This window comes from Choloepus didactylus, chromosome 6 (assembly GCF_015220235.1).
Source record: "Choloepus didactylus isolate mChoDid1 chromosome 6, mChoDid1.pri, whole genome shotgun sequence".
In the NCBI taxonomy this organism is placed as follows: domain Eukaryota; kingdom Metazoa; phylum Chordata; class Mammalia; order Pilosa; family Megalonychidae; genus Choloepus; species Choloepus didactylus.
In genome coordinates, this window is record NC_051312.1 from 56,368,023 (window position 1) to 56,375,219 (window position 7,197).

The following is a 7,197-nucleotide window of genomic DNA, read 5'->3' on the forward strand; positions in this document are numbered from 1 at the left end:
AAAAACTAAGAAGAGTAATCAGTATGACAGAAACTAATTTGCCAGCTTAAAACACTAAGAAAATACAGAAAGCTTTACGTAAATCTCCAGAGAAGAGTGACATCTTGGTCAACTTCTGTTTGCACACATGGGTTACAAGATGTACAATGAAAGCCCTGGACAAACAAGATGGAAGAGTGGACTGTAAGGTTCCTACTTTCATTTCTTTCCTCCTCATCTAGTTGTTTCTTGTCCTCTGCAACTGCTGCTCAGAATTTCCGAGAAAAAAGGAAAAGATTTTGAAGAACCTAACATTTATGCAACATTTACAGCAAAAGTTATAAAAATGTGGTCCATGGAACCATAGGTAGGTATCCTTGAGACTCTTTCAGGGTGTCTGCACGTCAAAACTATTTCCCAAGAGGCTGTTTGCTGGGCACTGGTGATATGAAAACAATAATGGGTTAACTGCTAGTGACTCAGAATAAATCAGTACAATGGTATCAGATTGTACTAATAGTCATGGCATTCTCCACATAAGAAGCAGCACAGAAAATTAATTTATTAAATCCTGACTATTTTTAATATTTGTGCAATAGAATGTGTAGTATGCATAAAACAATTCCACTGCAAGCCAGAGTATGATGGTTATCTCAAGGTAAACCACTTAGTTGCTTATTTGAATTGCAAAATGGACTAGCCACTTTTTCATGAAACACAATTTTTACTTAAAGAGTCATTAACAGATAAACTACACATTTTCTCAGAATCATATGAAGTGAGTCTGTCATTTTTAACTTGGGTAGAACTAGGTTCCCAACAGTAATTCTGTGAGATAAAGTTGGAAAGGTCTGAGGAAAAATCACAGGAGGCCCTGCATGCCAAATTAAGGAAATTAGTCAATATTCATTAGCAATAAAAAATTGTGGGGAGAGGGAGATAAGTAATCAACTTGTTGCTTTCAAATAGCATTAATTTACTGATTACCATAGTGGGTTTGAAAATTGGATACTGGTTCACAAGTTAGAAGGCTGCTGCACTGGTCCAGGTTCAGGGTTGTAAGGGCTTGGAGGAGACATATGGCAAGCATAAGGTAGGGTGAAGGCACAACCTGACATGATAGTTCCAGAAGGAAATGTTCATAATTTGTCTTTGAATTTAGTTTCTTATGTGGGAAAAATAATCAATGCCTACATATTAAAGATTTGCATGCATGTATGTATGTGTGTATGTATATGTTATTGGAACATTTGGGTGGGCATGAAATGAAGGGAAAGATACATACTTGGAACACATAGCAAAACACAGACATTCAAAAACTGAATTACTCTGATGCCTATCAGTAAATCAATGACTCACTCAAATTCAAGAAGGTTTTATTTACAAAGGAATTATACCAATATTTTGGGAGCAGGGTAGGAGGAGAACTACAAAGGAGAGGTCTGTGACCCCGAGTTCATGACAGTGGAGCTGTTAACAACCCTAGCTCTAAAAAGGGAAAGGGAAGGAGTGGTTTTGGTGGTTTTTAAGGGACCCAGGGAAGAGAAAGTCATATAGAGAAGATTAGTGACTTTGGACTAAGGAAACATCTCACTTGAAACAAAGGAACCAGGGTAAAATATATTAACCTACTTTTTTCTTTCCATTTAATCTTTTTGGGCACCCCCATTTGCTAAACCTGAGCAAGATCCAGAAGACACAGGATCCATTGATGTAGGTCAGCATTTCAGGGCAAAGAGTAAAGTGGCAAATGGTAGAGAGAGATCTAAAGGTGTAAATGGAAGACATCTGGCATTCATGAATGCACACACGTGTACACGTAAACACACTTAACTGAAAGCCCACCCATGCCAGTTTCAATGGCAGAATTATCTCCTTGAATGCAATAAAGAGATCGTCTGTCATCAGAAAAGCTAGATGTGTTGCTTTGCTTGGAATTTAGCTTCACAGCAATGAATACAGTTGTGAGCCAATCAGATTAAACAACAACAACAAAAACAAACAAACAACTCAGACAATTAAGCTAATTTATTTATTGAAAGTTTGTCTTTGTAAAAGATAGCATCAGATGACATGGTGGAACAAACACCCCAGCAGTCACTTTCCGTAACAACATGCTTAGAAGTCACAGGGACTGGGCTGCTGGGACAGATAATCAGAAATACAATATCCCTCTAGGGCAGGATTTCTTAGTCTCGGCACTGTTGATGTTTTGGGCCACATAATTCTTTTTTGTGGTGGTCCTGTGCATCGTAGGATGTTTAGCAGCCTCCCTGGCCTCTATCCACTGGATGCCAGAAACACCCTCCCCCCACCCCTCTCAGTTGTGACAACCAATAACGCATTCAGATGTTGCCAAATGCCCCTGAGGGAGTTGTGGGGGTGGATCACCTCTCTGAGAATCACAGAACTCTACCCTCAGTCTAGGCTTCCAGAGGAGGCTGCACATTTTTATACAGGTTGGGTGCATTTCTTTCCACATATTAACTTGAGTACTCTATGGTGAGTCTATCTGTATAGTGATTGCACTGAATTTTAATCACATGGTTTAGTCTGACTAATGTAAATATGCTTCCAAGGGTATTCAACTACATAATACGTGTTTCTAGAAAAAACATGCATTTTATTCTCAGAATCATCCAGCCAGGTATGTATGCTTGTATATGTGTGTGTGTGTTTGAGTTGGAGATACAGGTGTTACTTAAGGAAGTCACTGTTTCAGAAGTCATATCACTAACAATAAATTATATTTCATTATCATGGAAGCTTTTGACATTGTCAAGTACATTATGAGAGAAATGAGATATCTGGCAGTGTACCTACAACTGAGGCTGTTAGAGGCAACTTGGCATCTTGTGTGCTTTAGGTAGCTGTAAGGTGTCGAGTATCAGTGCCCCTGAAGCCACAGCCTAGGGCCACTCATAGAGGCTGCACCAAGGAGAAACACTTTCAGTTCTGCCTCCGAGTCCCAAATTCTAGCCTCAGATGATTTGGATTTCTTCTTTACTGCAGTCCTTGGAGCACATGGTACTGCTGGCTAAAATGATAGTAAAATACCTAGCCAGAGACAGGATCAGAATCCTTTGACCACAGAGGGACTGAACAGTCAGGGAAGTATAAAAATGAGGCAGCAAAGGCTTTTTGGCAGTAAATGCTGCTTATACTCTCTCTGACCCCCAAGAGCAGTTTGTTAGTTTTCAAGTCCATAAACTTCCTGTTATAATTTCTGAATTTGTTCTTTGGTTTCTGAGGCCACTGCCTTGGATTCCACATCTCTGTGACCATCCTTCTATGAGACCCTGCCATTTATTTGGACTCTCTGACATAGCAATGACCTGGACACCTCAGTGTCTGCTCCTGAAGACTGGGGGAAATTCTAGGATGGCCTAATCTAATGTTTCCCTCATTTTAGCCACTACCCACAGTTCTGGTTTACTAATGGTGCCATTATGCAAAATACCAAAAATCGATTGGCTTTTATAAAGGGGGTTTATTTGGTTACAAATTTACAGACTGAGGCCATGAAAATGGCCAAATTAAGGCATCAATACAAGTATACCTTCACCGAAGGAAGGCCAATGGTATCTGGAAAACCTCTGTTAGCTGGGAAGACAAGTGGCTGGCTGCTGATCTCAGGTTGTGTTCTGGCTCCTCTCTCATCTCCTGTGCTTTCTTCAAAATGTTGCTCTTAGGGCATTTTGTCCTCTCTTAGCTTCTCCACAGCAAACACTGGGCTAGCATCTCCAAAGTGCTAGCAAAAGTCTGCTTTCAGTGGCCATCTCCAAAATGTCTTTCTTAGCTGCTCTCAAAAATGTCACTTTCAGCTGCTCTGATGTCCGTCTGTTTGTGAGCCCTTTTATATGACTCCAGTGATTAAAGTAATACCCGCCCTGAATGGATGGGGTCCATATCTCCATGGAAATGATTTACTCAAATGTTTCACCCACAGTTGATTGAGTCACATCTCCATGAAAACACTCAATCAAAAGATCCAACCTAATCAATACCAATATATCTGCCCCCACAAGTTTGCATTAGAATATGGCTTTTGGCAGGACATAATATATCCAAACTAGTTTTTATTTTATCAGAATATGACCAGAACTATTATTTACTTAATATTTTCCCTAAAATTGATGACTTATTTAGCCTGGGTTAAGTATTAATAATCATAAAACCACTATTTCCATGTGTTACTTATGTTCCTTTTCTCATATATATTATAAATTGTTACTATTAATATAAAAATATCCATCTAGGTACCACCTAAAACCATCTCTGGTGCCCCCATTATACACACACCTCACTTGAGGAAACACTGGTCCAATCTATGGCCTCATGCACTATCGGCTTTAAGATTAAAAGCTAGTATAGGAAAGAAGGAAACCCACTTCTGCTACCATTTTGATGATTTTTAGGTTAAATTCAGGGTCCAATGGTTAATGTCATTTTTAATTTTTTTTTTCTTTTGCGAAAAGGATTAAAGGTAACAGAAATGGGAAGCTAGAGAATAATATTTATCTCCCTTTGGCAATAGCACATTAGAGGATCTAATTGACTTGGTGCTGGGATGCCTTACATGGAAGTATAATCACCTGTGAGATTGTGGTTTGCTTGCATTTCTGGTCTAATTTCTTTTAAAGCTTTAAAATATCTCAGTTTGTGTGATGGATACAGTCTCTTGGAATACAAAGTTTAAAACCTGGAGACTAGAGCCCTGATGATGAACTGTTTTTTTCACTGACTGCAATAATAGTAGAGGGAGAAAAAAATTGAATACGATTGGACATTTGGATAGGATTCTGAACTTTCACTGAGTTCTTAAGGTTTTATTTCATGAGATTGCACCACTGTTTAAATACCTTCTTTCTTTCTGTGGATTTCATTTTTTTCTCCACAAATCATGGCTAATTTCTGAATGTGCTGGTTTGAAACTGTTTTGGACCCCAGAAGAGCCATGATCTTTTAATCCAATCTTGTTGGGAATCTTTTGATTGAGTGGTTCCATGGAGATGTGATTCAACAAACTGTGGGTGAGACCTTTTGGTTAGATGGTTTCCATGGAGGTGTGGACCCCACCCATTCAGGGTGGGTATTAATTAAATCACTGCAGTCCTTTAAGAGAGTTCATGGACAGAAGTTTCTCAGAGAAGTTGAGGGAGACATTTTAGAGAGAAGCTAAGTGCTGACATAGGCCATGATGCTTGGAGTTGCTTGGAGATGCAGACAGAAGGATGTTTGGAGATGCTCAGCTAAAACATGAAGCCCAGAATTTGCCCCAGAGAAGATAAGAGAGGACCCTTAGATGCTTAGAGAGAAACACCCTCAGAGGAAGAAGCAAGGATGCACAGGAGATGAGAGAGAGGAGCAAAGATAGAAGCCCAGAGACATTTTGGAGAAAGCCATTTTGAAACACAACCCAGGAGCAAAGGACAAGCAGACACCAGCCACAGGCCTTCCCAGCTGACAGACGTGTTCCAGACACCATTAGCCGTTCTTCAGTGAAGGTATCCTCTTGTTGATGCCTTAGTTTGAACACTTTTATGGCCTTAGAACTGTAAATTTGTAACTTAATAAATCCCCTTTATAAAAGCCAATACAGTCCATTTCTGGTATTTTGCATAAGGGCAGCTCTAGCACAACGAAACACTGAATGTAATTTTTCACTTCTGCATCCATAAGAGTCGCTTCACACAGTTTGGTAACAGGGTTATCTTTAATTTTTCACTCAGTGTTTAGAATTCTAGAACGGTTTAGAGCAAAGTAGCTAAACTGCACAAAACTCTGTTTCTTTAGCTAACTAGGATTTCATGACGAGTTTGTATTTTGTCATATATACTCATGACTACATATTATTATGGGCAAAGAGTTCTTATGTTATTCTGATTAATTTTATTAAAAATACAGTTTTGCATGCTAGTTTCCTAGAAAGGCTTTATTTTAAAGCCATGTTTTATAATAAACTGCTGCCATGATACTAGTTACTCCAATGCAAAATAGTCCTTTGTGTGAACTGAATTCACATTATTAACATTTATTCAATGGTGAGTTTCCTTTATTATTGAGAATGTATTAGAGCAAATTTTAAAAATATTTTGAGACTGGAAAATCTCTGTCACTATCCTAATACCATTATTCATGTTGTCATATATAAACATACCTGCTCACCATCCACAATGTGATAGGCAGAATACTGACCACCCAAGCATGCCCATTCTGAAATCTCAGGAACCTGTGAACATGTCATATGTTACATTGCAAAAGGGACTTTGCAGATATAATTAAGTTTATGCACTTTAACATAGGTAGATTTTCATGAATTGTCTGTATAAGCCCAGTCTAATCATATTAGCCTCCCATCCAGAGTTAGGGAGAAAAATAGGAAAACAGAAGAGCAATGAGGTAGATGGGTAGATCTGAACATAAGAAATATTCTTTTCACAACTGCTGCCTTTGAAAATGAAGGGAGACGGGAAAGCCAAGGAATGTGGGGGACTCTAGAAGCTAAGAATGAGCCTCAGATGATAGCCAGCAAGGAAACAGGGACATCAGTCCTACAATCTTATGGAACTGTATCCTACCAACAACTTGAGTGAGTTAAAATTGATTTTCCCCAGAGCCTCCAGTAAGGAGCCTAGCCCTGTGGCTATCTTGATTTTAACTCAAGGAGACGTGTGGGAATTTTATATATATATATGAACATGAACAGCATGAATTAGCCCAATACCAAAAAGAAGTTAATCAGTGACAATAAGGGAAAAGATTTGCAAACTCTTGAAATCTTTGCTTTGCCTATCTATTTCCAATTAGTTTTTCATATTTGTTCTTATAAATAACCCTTTCAAACTTGTCCTGATTTCACTCATTTTATATGTCTTTAGAATCAGATTCAGTACTGAATATCTTAAGTGATTTTTGACAAAGAGAAAAAACTCATGACACTGATAACATTCTTTTCTCTCCAAGGATATAAATAGACTTTTTTTTTTTTTTTTTTTTTAATATCTTTGAACAGGCAATATAATTCGCATACACCTTTCCCATGGACAAGAACATTATTTTATGCAATCTCATTAAACGCAGCTAAGAAGTTCAAGAAATTCAACATTGATATAAAGCTTGCTTTCTATATTTCCTTTTTTTTTTTTCCTTGTGTCCCAGCTGTGTCCCTTTGAGCCTCCTCTCCTCCGGCCTCAGATCCCATCCAGGATCATCCTT